We start from the raw sequence: 16,234 nt of genomic DNA, 5'->3' as shown, positions 1-16,234 counted from the left end.
AGGGAGGATATAAGGGAGAAGATGGGGGCAAGCAGTATTCAGTATCCTCAATATCTTGGGGTGGGCTTTAGGAGAACGATGGGGAGAAAATTTGTAGCTCAAAATCTTGTGGAAATGAATGTTGAAAACTAAAATAAATAAATAAAAAATAATTACAAGAAAAAAATTTATAATTGGGCAAATGGAACGTAATGACTCTACGAGACACCATGATTCAATAAAACAAATTTAAAAAAAGGAAAATTAGAAGAAAATGTAAAATACCTCATGGGAAAAACAACTGATCTGGAAAATAGACGCAGGAAAGACAATATCAGAATCACTGAACTACCTGAAAATCATAATCAAAAGGAATACCTGGACAATATCTTTCAATAAGTTATATAGTAAAACTGTCCTAATTTCTTGGAAGCAGATGGCAGAATAGGTTTTTAAAGCATCCACCAAATTGGATGTTACCCTTCAGGAAAGTAGGGGAGAAGTGAATGGGGGGGGGGAAGGTGGACGGGAGGGTAGATTGGGGGAGGGCATAGTCAGAAGGAAACACTTCTGAAAATGGACAGGTTCAAAAGATAAAATAGAAAAAAATAGGGAGTGGGAGAGAATGGAAGGAAATATAGTTAGTCTCACAATATGACTACTATGGAAATATTTTAGATAACTACAGATGTACAACTGATATTGAATTGCTTCTTATCTCAAAGGGGTTTTTGAGGAGGAAAGAAGGGAGAGAATCTGGAGCTTGAAGTTTTAAAAACTAACGTTAAAAATTTGTTTTTACATGCACCCAGGAAATAAGTTATATAGGCAATGGGGTATAGAAATCCATCTTGCCCTACAAGAAAGCAAGAAGTAAGGGAATGGGGGGGGGTATTAGGAGGGAATAGAAAGGAGGGCAGACTGAGGGAAGGAGTTATCAGCATGCATGCCATCTTTGGGTGGGGGTAGGAGCGAGATGGGGAGAGAATTTGCAACTCAAAATCTTGTGGAAATGAATGTTGAAACTTAAAAATAGATAAATAAATTCTGGAGGTAGAAAAAAAAGATCCACCAATTGCTTCAGGATAGAGATTCCAAAATTAAAAAAAATAATAATAATATATGAATAAATAGAGAAAGAAAGGGGAAAGAAGGAAGGAAGAAAGAAAGAAAGAAAGAAAGAAAGAAAGAAAGAAAGAAAGAAAGAAAGAAAGAAAGAAAGAAAGAAAGAAAGAAAGAAAGAAAAAATAAAGTGAGGAGAGAGAAAAAGTGGGGGAAAAGGATTTAAGGCAACTGAAATTAAAATATGTCGTTTTTTTTCCTTGGAAAACCTAATATTTACCCACCCTAATTTCTTTAGGAATGTAGAGCTTTGCACAGCCCATAAAACCGTGGTGATTATGTAATTTATTATTATTGTTAATTATAATAGTGCAATTTATATGGTACCTCATAAGACAGTAAAGTACTTCCCTCACAGCAATCCTTTGATGTGGGTACTGTAGGTCTCATTATTCCCATAAAACGAGATGAAGAAGCTAAGGCTTAGGAAATTTAAATGACTTTACCGAAGGTCACATGCCTAGCCTGTGGGAGAGATGAGGTATAATCCAAGTCATCTTCAGATTTCAATACCACTGATCTTTCTACTACACAATTGCCTCTCAATTTATAGAAGGATGGAAAAGCCTTGAAAAAGAGAATGTTTTGCTCTGAAAATTACAGGTTAAGTAAAAGACCTGGAATTATTACTCCAAATCCAGAGCACTTTCAATAACAACAGACCCAATGTTCCAACCTTAATCCCTTGTGGTCCCACTAGAGCTTAGGGAGAACCTGTGCCACCAACATTCCCTTCCTTCACACATACACCCCCCCCACAAACACACACTCGCGCGTAAGCACGCGCGCGCACACACACACACACACACACACACACACACCTGATACTTATAGAAACAATGCAGCAGATTAAGCTTGCGACAATTAGGTTTATCAAGAAGATAGATGGAATGAAACCAATGAATAATTTATAAACTGAGTGATTTTTTTTTCCCTGTACTAACTGCCACTATATCATTATCTGGACTCTATAGTTCTAGATACTCTTACTTGCTTCAGGTTCAGGTTCTGAGTATGGAGGAAAGAAGAATTAAAACAAACCTTAAACCCAATGAAAAAACTTGTGGCCATTCATTTTCTTTCCTAATAACTTCGCCCAACATGATACTCAAATAAAGAAGACTTGAATGCAGAGGTGCTGCCTCTCAGCCTAAGCCTCTTTCCACTATCCCAAGGTAGCAGGAGGTGGGTGGTAGATGTGAATAACCAAAGAACTCAGTCTGTTTACTGGCTTTGTGTATCAAACCAATCAAGCACATGACAAGCGTCACCAAATTGTAGTAACCGATACAGGGTCTGGGGCATACTGATAAAGCAACATTTTGATTGGTTATTCAAATAATGATCATTAATATGACCCTCAAAACTGTATTGGCTAACCACATTCAGAAATTAGGTTATTCCCTAACCAAGGAAATTTGTTATCCTTGTGTCCAAGGAAAACCTTCACAAGTTGGGTAACCAAGGTGCTAAGCGGAAATAGAAATATGGGGAAATCTGCATTGTCTGGAAAAAGGAAGATTTCAGGGCATACGTGAATTGTCTTGGTGGTTATTTTTTTAAGGAGTGCTATGTAGATGAGGAGTTAGTTTTGTTTTTCTTCTCAGAGTTCAGAAAAAGAATGATAAGGAAAATGTAACCCCCAAAACTACCTTGGTTGAAAAGTAAATGGTTTAATGATATCATCCCGAAACAACTTCATTGTCTAATCCAGCAAATGTCAATTAGTTAGTCAATAAATATTAAGTGCCTTCTATCTTCCAGATGCTGTGCTAAGCACTAGGCATACGTAAAAGGGTCAAAGAAAGTCTATATCATCAAGAAGTTTACTGTCTTTTAGTTGTCCTAAAGCCCAAAAAGACTGTAGAAACATTCTTGTTTTTTGAAAAAATGGCCCAGTACTGAACCCAGTTTTCTAAGTGAGGCCTGACCAAGGTGGAAGGCAGTGGGATGATAGATTCTCTAATTCTGGTCTTGCTTTCTCTATAGTTGAGCCTCAAATTCCGTTAGTTAATTTGGCTGCCATGTCACAATGTTGACAGTTATTGACAATTCTGGCACATTAAGATAATTGACAATTCTGGCACACACACACACCCACCCACAGAACTTTGGGGGTGAATTTACTGGTTAGCTACATTCTCCCAATTTGTTCTTCAGAGTAAGTGTATGAAGAACCCCTCTGTCATTTTAGAAAGGGCTGATTTCTTTAATATAATAAAGCAATTATCCATTAATAAGCTCTGCCATGGCAAGATAAATCTAGTTGCTAGATAAATTTAATATTAACAAAGTAATAATAATAAAATCACAATAAAAAGTTACTTAAGAAGAAAAAGAAAAGTGACAGAGAAAAGTACAAAGGTACTTGTGGCTTTCATGGCAGCCAAACTGGGGCTGCACCACCTGCTTTGGTGAACAAGAGAGTTATACAGGAGGGGACAGAGGCAAGATGACAGAGCAAAAGCACGGTCTTGCTTGATCTCTCCCCCAAAATCTTTCAAATTTCTGTGAAAATGACTTTAAATAGTTCTAGAGCAGCACGAAACAAATTCCCAGCCCAAGACAACCCAGATGGGGCAGAAATTCATGTTTTGCTGCAGATGTGAAAACGTCACTAGAGAGACCAATGGAAAAAGCAGCAGAAAATGTGCAGATATTCTTCTGATTCATTAGTTAGATAAATTTGAGGGGTGGGAATGAATGTGGGAGACATCAGGGTAACACAGCGGAAAGAGTGTTGGACTTGGGGGCCAAAGGAAGCATTAAAATGTAGTCATGAAAGATAAATTATAAGGGATTCAAAAAGGTTAAACTCTTTACCTTTCTATGTGGGAAGATAATACATGTTACTTCTAAGCACTTTATCATTATTGGGGCAGTTAAAAGGATTTTGCAAAGAAAGAGAGGTCAAGGGTGAGTTGATTTGAGTGAGATAATATAAAAAATGGATAGGTGAGAAAAATAGATGCCCTGGGAGAGGGGGAAGGGAGAGAAAGAATGGAGAACATTATATCATGTACAAGTGATGCTAAAGGAAGATCTTTTACAGTGGAGGGGGACATGACAGGGAGAGTGGGTAATGCTTGAACCACATATCTAAACTGGTTCAAGAGGGAAAATACACTCAGCCTGTAATATAAATCAATCTCACACAACAGAGAAGTAAGGGGGGGGGAGAAGACATGGGAAAAAGGTGGGTGGTAATAAAAGAGAGAACAGATAAATGGAGACAGTTTTCAAAAGCAAAACAGATTTTAAAGGAGAGAGAGTATATAAAGAAACAGAGAAGGATAAAGAAAAAAAATACTTGTAATATATGGCCTTTGAAGCATAGATTAAATTAATTTAAAACTAAATAATCTCATTCTAAAGAATGAATGTTTCATGGAACAAATCAAAGAAATAATAATTTCACCAGAGAAAATTATCAAAATCAGATTTGGATGCAGACAAAGCAGTAAATAAGGAAATTTTATATAACTAAATATATATCAATAAAAGAAAGAGATAGTTTGATGAATTGGCAATGCAACTAAAAAAAAACCTATGAAATGTACAAATTAAAAATCCCCAAATAAATACCAGGATAAAAATTCTGAAAATCAAAGAAGAGATTGATAAAATTAAAAATAATTGGCCTAAAAATAAAATTAAGATCTTGTTCTATGAAAAAAGATGAAATAGATAAACCATTGTTAATTTCACATAAAAAAAGAAGAAAATCAAAATCCTGATCTCAAAAATCGGAAGAGTAAATGCATAACCAGTGAAGATGAAATTAAAACAATTATTAGGAACTATTTTGCCTAACTTTATGCTGATAAACCCAACAACCAAAGTGAAATGAATGAATAATTTTAAAATTCATACATTTCCCAGATATACAGAAGAGAAAATAAAATACTTAAATAACTTTATGTTAGAAAAAGAAATTGAACAGGTCAAATAAAGAAGGAATCCTATCAAATGACTTAGTATTTGACAAAATATTGTTTGGGAATCTGGAAAGCAATCTGGTAGAAGCTAGGAGCAGGTCAATATCTCACACCCCACATGAAGATAAATTCCAAACATCACCAAAAAATTAGGAGAACTTAGAAAAAAATTACCTGCCAGAACCACAGATAGTGAATGTATTTATGACCAAACAAAAGAAAGAGAAAACCATAGGAAGTAAAAGGGATAGTTTTTGATTACATGAAAATGCAAAGGTTTTACACAAAGCAAACAAATGCAATAAAAATTAGAAAGAAATAAGAAAAAATAAATATGTTTACAGTAAATTTACCTCATAAAAGCCACATTTCTCAAATATAATTAGTACTGAGCCAAATTTATTAAAAAAATAAGTCATTCTCAATTGATAGATGGTCAAAGGATATGGAGAGGCAATTTTCAGAAGAAATCAAAGCTATTAACAATCATATTCATGCTCTAAATCTCTAATATTTAGAGAAATGCAAATTAAAAGAACTCTGAGGTACCGCTTCATTCCCATTCATTTGTCTAAGATGATAGAAAAAGAAAATGAGAAATGCTTGAAAGGATGTGAAAATATTGGCATGCTAATGCACTATTAGAGAAGCTGTGGACTAATCCAAACATTCTGGACAATAATGTGGAACTGTGCCCAATAGGGCATAAAAATTGTGCATACCTTTTGACCTACTAATACAACTACCATTACCCAAAGAGATAAAAGAAACAGGACCAATATGCAGAAAACAAAATTTGTATTAGTTCTTTTTATGTTGACAAGTGGAAAGGGATGTATATTAATTTAGGTATGGCTGTATAAGTTATAGTATATAATTGTGATGGAATACTTATTGTGCTATGAAAAATTTTGAAAAGGATAATTTCAGAAAAAAACCTAGGAAGATTTGTATAAAAAGATTGAAAGTGAAGTGAGCAGAACCATTAGGACAATTTACACATTAAGAGCAATATTGAAATGATAATGAATCATAAAAGAAAATAATTCTGATCAATATAATGATTAATAGTACCAAAGCACCCATGGTGAAAAATGCTATCCATCTTCAGATAGAGAAATGATGGAACCTGAGTGCTAATAAAAGCACTTTTTTCCCTCTTTCTTTGGTTTTCCTGCTTTTTTCTGCAAGATGACTATTGTGGAAATACATTTTGCATAATTTCATATGTAAAATGAGTATTTTATTTCTCCTTTTTGGGTGAAATTATATTGAAATTTATATGTAAAATAAGAGAATTTGAGGGAAGCATACATACATTTCTACAATATACATATATACACATACACTGTATACATGTTTCTATTTGCATATGTATAACATGCACACACATGTACATATGCATATGTGTACTCTGTGTGTGTACACAGCCACATAAAGGTAGTGTGTGACTGATGAAAAAATTCACGGCTTATAACAAAATCAGGTTTTAAAACTAGATACTCTAACTTTAAAGTCTAGGATTTTCATATCAGTCTCATCCATTCCTTTCAACTCACTTTACACCTATTGCATCCTTATATCTAGGCTCCTCTGCCTCCAGTCCAGCCTCTGCTTTGACTGCCAAATGTCTATTTCTAAGACAGAAGCCAGATCACATTACTCCCCACTTCAGGAAGCTTCAGTAGCTTACTTTTGCTTCTCAGATAAAGTACGTACTCCTCTCTTTGAGATTTAAAGTCTTTCACAGTTAGCCAGCATCCTATCTTTTTCATATTCCTCACCTTCAATTACACTATGCTCCATCCAAACAGCTGACTTGTTATTCCCAGGATTCTGAATTTCATTTGCTGTCTCTGTATCTTTGCCCAGGGTGCTCACTATGCCTGGAATCCTCTCTCTCTGTGGCTACACCTGGAATTCATAACTTCTCCGTCAAAAGATGAGTGGCATGGTTCCTAGTCGTCTTCTGAAGTCATGGCTGGCTATTGCATTGATCACAGTTCTTAAGTCTTTCCAAGTCGTTTTTTCTTTATAATGTTGTCATTACTGTATCTATCATTCACTTTTTTCACTTCACTCTGTTTCCATTCATAAATATATTCTCAGATTTCTCTGAAATCCCCCCTTTAATCATCACTTTTGAAGCAAAAATATTTCTTATATTCATGTATAATAATTTGCGTGACCATGGAGGCAACTTTATAAACCACCTAGGCAAATCCTTGCATTTCATAGATGAGAAAATTGAAGTCCATGGATAAAAGATAGTTCATTCAGAATTATTCAATTACTATCAAGGCAGAGACTCAAACCCAAGCACTTTGACCCCAATATCCCTCCCCCCTAGTTCAGGATTCTTGACACTTCACCAAGCTGCCTTCAACTCATTTATTGCGTCATTGAAATAATGACCACTTCTCTAATGAGAAGAATGATGCAGTAAGGATGATTGGGGGGAGGGAAGGAGGTAGAAGGAAACTTAGATCCATAGCATGGTTTGAAATCTCATGAATCTTTAGACTTAAGAATATGTTTATCTCACATTAGCAATAATATGGATAACTTCTGAAAGATTCCTAGTCTCTTAAAACTAAAAGAGATCTTAGAAGTCATCTAATCTAATTCCTATTAGAATCAGGAATCCCTAATAGGAAGTCATTCAGTCTCTATCTGAACAACTACAATGGCTGAGAACCCTCTACTTCTAAGGCATCTCACTCCATCATTAATAACTGATTATTAATAATGGCTTAGATTTATTTATTGCCTTATGGTCATAAAGTGAATCAAAATCATTATTGTATATTTTCCTCATGACAACTCTGTGAATTATGCAGTCTTTCTATTCTTTGTTGAAATAAGGAAACTGAGGCATAAAGCGAGAGAAGGACTTGCTTATGGTGAAATAGTAAATGGCTAATGTAGGATTTGAAACTAGGTCTCTTAAGTATAAATACAGATCTTTCTGCCATACTGTATCTAGAAATTCTTTTCCTTATATCAAAATCAAACTGACTCCCTGGCAATTTCTCTCTGTTTCTCTTAAATCTGGGAAAGTTGTCAATTCAAGGGAAAGCTGGTAGTGATGGTGAAAAAGGGACATATTTTGTATATCCTTTGAAAACTGGATTGGCTTGTTCTATTTAAAATATATTTATAACTGTCATGGGAAGCCAGAAAGCCTTTTAAATGTTTGTGAAGTCACTATTCAACAAAAAGGAAAAGTTTGCTAAAGCCTATTAAGCCCCAGGGAAGCTCGTTGAATATATTCAATGTTGGGAAGATGTCATTACAATGTTAGGCTCAACCTCACAGTCCAACTCCCAGAATCATTTAATCTTACCCTAATATTCCCCACCCTGTGTACCAGGAACAGGCCCTGCCCAGGACGTCATGGTCATGGAAAAAACCCACTAGAAGATGGACTCAGCAGGTCAGTGATGATGATGTTGGACGATAGGTAAAACTACAATATCTATAGAGACTTAACATTTTCAAAGTAGATGTCCATAACATGCTGTGAAATCAATAGTGCAGATGCCATCATCCCTGGTTTATAATGTGGAAATTGAGTCTCAGAGAGGAGAAAAGATTTGCCCAGAATTACAACTAGTCAGTATCTAAACCAGGATGTTAACATAAATGTTATAATCTGTCATTATCTCAATGCTTCAACTTTAATGCAAAAAAATTCTATTCAGAGTCGGAACAGCTGGTTTTGGATGTAGGATCTACTATTTAACATAAAAATTATCTGTTTTACTTTTTGTAATGACTTCTATAACTCAGTTAGTTAAGAATATCTCTCCTTTTCAGGAATGGTAGTGAAGTCTATAAAACCGGTTCTTGGGGAGGCTGAGACTGAGATATTATGATCTCTGGTGTCCTGAGTTGTAATAAGGCTAAAGCCAATTGGCAGAGCCCACAGGAAGGTTGCACCAACATGATAAATCCCAAGGGATGGGAAGTCACCAGGTTAATGAGACAGAAACCATATCATGTCCAAAAGAGAGCAGGTCAAAACCTCCATGTCAATAAGCAATGAGATTAGAGTCATCTGCGGCTTTTCCATTTCCACTTTAGAAAATATAGAGAGATCTAGTATAAAAAATAATTATTAAAAAGTAGGTAGATACAGATTTAAATGATAAATATATCTGGATCTACATATGTGTGAATAAGTAAACATGTCTGTATATACATATGCATAATGATGTATTAACACATTAGTTTTCAAAGTAATTAATAAAAAATGTATATATAGATATATAAGTTTTAATCTTATGGTTATTAATATTAAACTAAAGTATCCAGTATGAAAATATTGTAAAATACAGTATACTGGTAATAATAATAGTAGCTAACATTTATATAGCATTTATTATGTTCCAGGTAATGTGCCAAGCACTTTACAATTATTATCTCCTCTGTTCCTCACAACAACCCTGGGAGGTAGGTATTGTTATTATCCCCATTTTACGGATGAGGAAACTAAAGGCAAAGAGAGGTTAAGTGATTTTCTGGAGGTCACACAACTCCTGTCTAAAGTTAGATTTGTACTTTCATCTTCTTAACTACAGGCTCAGTACTCCAACTCTCTATCCACTGTGCCACCTAGCTCTCAATCTAATTTCTGTCCAAATGTTTTCATGTTTCCAGTAGTTTCTTTGCGGTTGTTTTTTTAATCAAATAAGGCCTTATTAACTAGCAATTTCTATTTTCAGGCTTATTGAACAATCTGCTATTGATTTCCATGATTTCTAATTGTACTTTGTCTAAAGAATTTCATTGATATATTTCTATTTATGAAAATACCAGCCCCCCCTTCCTCCAGGGTGGCTCTCTCACTTCCTTCTACAGTCGGGGAACCTCTGCTGCCCCCCCCCCGAGCCCCCAGCACTGGCAGGAGGGAGGGAGAGGACCAGATTGAAACATTGGCTGCCACTGTGGGGGCTCTGGCTGGGACAGGCAAAGAAGGCCACAGCTGCACCCGCCGCAGCCGCCACGATGCAGAGCATCAAGTGTGTGGTGGTGGGCAACGGGGCAGTGGGCAAGACCTGCCTTCTCCTCTGCTGTACTACCAATGCCTTCCCTAAGCAATACATCCCAACAGTGTCCGACAACTGTAGTGCGCAAAGCCCGGTGGATGGGCGCACAGTCAATCTGAACCTGTGGGACACAGCGGGCCAGGAAGAATATGACTGGCCACGCACCTTGTCCCACCCCCAGACCAACGTCTTTGTCATCTGCTTCTCCATCGGCAGCCCACCTTCCTATGAGAATGTGCGGCCCAAGTGGTACCCAAGAAGTATGTCACCACTGCCCTGCTGTGCCCATCCTGCTCGTGGGCACCAAGAACCTGCGGGGTCAGCCAGATGCTGTAAGGCGGCTGAAGGAGCAGGGCCAGGCACCCATCACGCCACAGCAGGGTGTAGCCCTGAGCAAGCAGATCTATGCGGTTCCCTACCTCAAGCGCTCTGCCCTGCAGCAGGATGGTGTCAAAGAAGTGCTCTCTGAGGCTGTCCGGGCCGTGTTCAATCCAACGCCACTCAAGCGAGGCCGCCCCTGTTTCCTCTTGTGACTGCAACCTTGGGAGGGGACACCCTGCTGGCCCCGTCCCAGGGCTTGTCATCTGTTTATCCATCTTCCTGAACCCCTTTTCCCCATTCCCACCTCAGCCGGATGTGCCTTGACCCCCTTCTTCCCTCTAGGTCTTATTGGCTCCTCTTTCTCCCTCCAGCCATGTGCGCCCAAAACCAGTGTCCGTGCCCTCCCCATCAGAGGAAGAGAGAGAGGGATCGGGGCAACATTCTTGGCCCCCTTTCTCTGGGCAGTCTTTACATTCAATTCAGTGAACATTTATTTACCAACCTCCTACTATGTTCAGGGCCCTGTTCATCTGCTGGGAATTCAGAAGGTGAAAAACGACATAGCCCCTACTCTCCTGGAGTGTACAGTCCACTGTCCTTCTGTCCCTGGCACTCAGAGCTTGAAGAAGTCCTGTTGTGGCAGGAGGCCTGTTTGTGGGGAGGTCCTTTTCCAGCTCTCCCACCCCATCAGTTTTCAATGAGCTTCCTTGGGCTGACCCTCAGGGGTCTTTCTGAGCTTCCCTAGGTCAAGGGCACTTCTGGAGACCCATCCTGCCTGTGCCCATCCCTGTTCCAGCCTGGCTACCATGCTCAGGACACACCCCACCCCTCTTGCCAGGACAGGACCACAGGATCCTGACAAGAAAGGGAGCCGGCCAGCACCTGCCCACTTGAGGAAGGGGCAAGGAGAGCCAGCTGCTTCCCAATCCCCCATTTACAAACCCACCAACAGACTTTGCTCATATGCTCTGGGGGTCTAGAAGGGGTGGGAAGACTTGTCCTATGCCACCAGCCCCTTCAATCTTCTTCCTGTGTGCATTAATAAAACCTCCTTGTGTTCAAAAATAATAATAATAATAAATAATAGTAAAAATACCAAATTTTTAAAATTAATTTTGCTTTAATGTGGTTTAAGGCATGGAGTTTCTATCCTTCTTCATTCATTCCTTGTTTCATTATTTCACTTGGCAGTCAAAATCCTTAATTTCTACAAATGAATTTGTTTTCATTCTCTCAAAGTCTACAAAGTATCCCTTTGATCAATTGATTAGTATAGCATTAAAAGTGTAAATTAACTTTTATAGTCTTGCCATTTGCATATTTGTATATTGTTAGAGTATTGGCATAGTCCAGGCATGAACACTGAGTATTCTTCTGGTTGCTTAAGTTGTTTGTTTTTGTTTATTTCTTTACGGAGAATTTTTAATTAAATTGATATAAATCTTTTGGGTGCTTTGGTAAATGAATCTTAAAAATGCTTCATGCAGTTTAATTGTTTTGAATATGGTTTCTCTTTCTGTTATTTCTTACTAATTACTATATTATTCTGTAGAAATTTTGTTGACTTTTGAGGATTTATTTGGTAGCATGTAGCAGTGTTGAAGCTATAATGGCTTCAGTTAGTATTTTTGTTAATTCAGTAGGATTTGCTTAGTTAACCATCAAGTCATTAGGAAATATGGCCAGTATTTTTTACCTGCTATATTGCCCAAATGTAGGCCGCCATAGCTATTAACAAAATTGTCTAAATTTAGGTCATATCTTTAAACAAAGGGGGTATTTTATAACTGCACTTTAGTAAAACACCCGTCAGGGCAAATATGCTGTACTTTATTTTTTCACATCAAGCAAGTTTTGCATAAAAACTTAGTATAGCTTCTCATGAGTGTTGTTTTCAGTGTATATCTCTATGTTTTCTGTTCTAAATTTTTTCTCTAGTGCAGTAGATTCTTTTAGCAGATCGTGTATGTCCATTGTGATAGAATAATTTCAGTACCTGTTTTTATTATAAACAAGTTTTCAGTCATTCATCAAAAAATAGGTAGATGATGTTCATTCCTGATAACGTCAGTTATGATGAGAACTTGAAAAGTGACCAATATTTTTCCATCCAGGTAGTGACAAGTTAACCCTAGATTAGGAATGAAAATCAGCAATGTTTATGAAAGACTAGGGAAAATTATAGTCTTTGTGATTAAGGGAGGAAATCCCATCCCAAGAGAAAAGAAATATTATCTGGTTTAGAAGAATGTAGGTTGTAATCCTACAGGGTAAAAAAAAAAGAGCTCAATCAAAAAGTTGATGTTCAAACAGAGGAGTAAGAGGCATAAAAAGGTAAACATGAGTGATAAATCATAAAAAGATTAAACAAATTTTCATTATTTACATTCTTATTTGGGGAGATAATACAGGTGACCCTTCAGAACTTTATTATCATCAAAGGTTCTTAGAGGAAGTCTAATTAGACTGAGGCCTATCTTTGAATCTAGTCTGTTTGAATGATCTCAAAAGAAGAATGGAAGAATTCACTAGGAGAAGGGGAGAAGGGAGAGCATGGATAATGAAAAGTATGCTACTTGAATGATGCTCACAAAGAGAAGTTCATACAGTGGAAAGGGCAGTGGGATGAGGAGGATTGACTGCTACTTGAACCTCACTCTCACCTAAACTGCTTAAAAGATGGGAGAATATATATATATGTATATATATATATATATATATATATATATTGAATTTGACACAGAAATTCATGGTCTACTGAACAATTTAGTCTTATGAATGTACTGTGTCATTTGGTTTTTTTTAATTAATTCATAAATAGATGTCTTGCCTCCCAAATGATATTGAAGGCTACTTGTTCGCATGGACTGGAATAAGAGTTGGAAAGAACTTTAAAGGAATCCCTCATTTTACATTTGAGGTCAGCGAGGTCCAGAGACACTAAATAGTATGTAATTGTGAATTGAACCAATAAAAAACATATTACTAAAGTGATGAAAACATCTGTAGCCTTTGACCAGAGAAGCCACTGCTAGGCTCATACCCCAAGGTTGTCAAAGATAGAAAAAAATGCCATAGCCTCTAAAGTATAGATTACAGCTTTTCTTAGAGTAATCAAGAATTAGACACAGAGGAGATGCCCATCAGTCACTAAACAAACTGGAATACGTGGAAGTGATGGAATGTTACTGTGTCTTACCAAGGATGAATATGAAGACAATAGAGAGGTATACTATGACATGTGAAGCGATGCAAAGTGAAGAAAGCAAAATCAGATTTAAAAAATGACAGTGACTACTACAGCAATGTCAAGGGGAAAGAAAATAACAACAGCAAGTCAAAACTGGACTCTGTGCATAGCCTGAAAAAAGAAATCACATACAAAATCCTCTGCTTGACACTTAAAGGCCTTCATAACCTAGCCCTCTACTACATTTCCAATCTTCTTATGCCTTAGTCCCTGACATACAGTCTTCAATCCAGTGACACAGACTTCCTAACAGATCCACAAAAAAGACACTCCATGTCTCAGCTCTGGCCGTTTTCCCTGACTTTCTCCAATGTTTGGGAGGTACTCCTTCTTCTTCTCTGCCTTCTGTCTTCCTTGGATTCATTGTAGTCCCAACTAAATCTCCTCTTGTACAGAAATCTATTTCCAACCTTTTATAATTCTGTTGCCTTCCTTTTTCAAGCATTTATCTCATATATAGCCAGTTGGTACATATTTATTTGTTGTTTCCCTTATAATATTGTGAGCTTCGTGGGGGCAGAGACTGTCTTTTGCCTTTTTTGTATCCTCATGTTTATCAGAGAGCTTGGCACATACCATTTGTTTAATAAATGTTCAGTAAGAGAAGTCAAATCCTCAACTTTCATTGCTTAGTGGGAGACTATGGGTTTGGAAGTGTGCATGCCTTTTTGGACTTGTGCTATTTTAGGGAAGGTGCTTTTTTCTTTACATTTTTATTCTTTAAAATTAGGGAAGATTCTTCAGTCTTCTAAGGGAAATGTGAGAAATATATAGGGAAAGTAAGGTGATCTCCATGAAAAATATATTAATAAAAATTTTAAAATAAATAAGTATGCTCCTGGGATTTGAGATCAACTCCTCTGGCTTCTAAAGTTTCTGTGCTTTCTATCATAACACATGCTTTCCTTCCGGTCCCACAGAACTTAGTCAAATTCTGGGCACATTTACAACCCTCATTTAAAACTTGTTGAATTGAACGGAATTAGATAGAGCTGGGCTCAGCTGAGTATCATTTTGTTTAATGAGTGGCTAATTTCTGCCTCACTGACTGCATAGGATGCAGTTATTTAGATTCATATATTAAAGCAACTAAAGACATCAGATGACCAGTAGAAAGTCAGTTTTTATTCTGTAGTCAGACCCATAATCACATTCCCCAAACCAGAGGAGAATGAGGCAGAAGAGAAGAAAATTCACATCATCTACATATACCAATATACCAAATGTCTGAAAGAGAGGTTACATTTTGGTAGAACTATTTTTCCCTTACACTATTGGCTTGACTATTTGTTTGAATTAGCCCATGATAATGATGCTTTCTACATATTTAATTTTTCTTATGTCCTACTGGACTCTTAATTGAGTTATCCTCATATATGTTTTTGTTTTTTGAAAATAATGTTGCATTAATGCTTTTAATGGAATTATTGCTGTCACTTGCTCTTTAGAAGTCTCATCTGCAATTGTGAGTGTGTGTGTGTAGCTAAGCAAAGCAAGCTGAAACAATTTCCCTGTGTGACAATACATGCATCATTGTGACCTTGTAGTTTAACTGATCTTCTGAGGAAGCGGACTATCAAGTTTAAAAAATATGCATGTAATTTTTTTTTTGCTTTTTGGAGGGAAATTGGGGTTAAGTAACTTGCCCAAGGTCACATGGCTAGTTTTTGTTTTAAGTGTCTGCGGTCAGATTTGAACTCAGGTCCTTCTGACTCCAGGGCCAGTGCTCTATTCACTGTCCAACCTAGATGCCCCTGTAAAAATATTTCTATTGGTTCTGTCTTCTTTATTCTGCATCAATTTCCAGAAATCTTTCTAAGTGTCTCTGAACTCTTTACATTCATTACCTTTATTTTAAACAAATGAATACTGCACTGCCTTTACATAAGACTATTTGTTCACGTTTTCCCTAACTGACGAATCAACTCATTTTCATAATGATGTGGGGTGTTTTATTGACTCAAATTTATTATGTATCCAACTAGTCAAACAACTCATTTTTCCATGGTATATACAGATAAGTGTGTTGGTATTATTCCTACAATTTGCCCTAGAGTAGACTTTTGAGTTTTTCTTTCTACCATCCATGTAATTCAACATTTCAAATGACCTGTGAGTTGAACTGGTTGTATATAGCTTTCACTGACATAAGATCCCTCTCCCTAAACTCCTTACAAAATCATAAGACATAAAGCTAGATTTAGAAAAGACCTCAGACCCATCCAGGATGAGGAAACATTATATATAATGTCATACTTGGTTGATGTGTTTGGTTAATGTAAGTAAAAAGGATTTTGGTGTGTGTAAAGTAGATTTTTGTTATTATTTTTAGAGTTCAGTTTCCCGGGATCCACGGCCATAACAAGCTCTTACTGCCAGGTGTTGGATATGAGTTCTCACAATCATGGTTCAAAACATCTCCACCACACTTGCACATTATTTAAATTGTGAACATCCACTGCTACTGTGCAGTGAGATATATGGATGAGGCGATGTAAACTTGTAAGGCTATAAAGCAGTTGGGCATGGGTCAGTGAGTGGGGACCATTTAGGGTTGAATGCACAAGCCCCCA

At 37.0% G+C, this 16,234-nt stretch overlaps 1 pseudogene; it reads left to right on the top strand.

The window, feature by feature from the left end:
* Positions 1–9,953: 9,953 nt before the first annotated feature.
* On the top strand, positions 9,954–10,623 carry LOC138172485 (rho-related GTP-binding protein RhoG-like; annotated as a pseudogene).
* Positions 10,624–16,234: the final 5,611 nt, after the last annotated feature.

This window comes from Petaurus breviceps, unplaced genomic scaffold (genome assembly GCF_028583685.1).
Source record: "Petaurus breviceps papuanus isolate PSGF00001 unplaced genomic scaffold, PetGlider_PUasm1.0 551, whole genome shotgun sequence".
NCBI lineage: Eukaryota > Metazoa > Chordata > Mammalia > Diprotodontia > Petauridae > Petaurus > Petaurus breviceps.
Note: the sequence above shows the minus strand (reverse complement) of the source record. Positions and strands in the feature narration are given on the sequence as shown.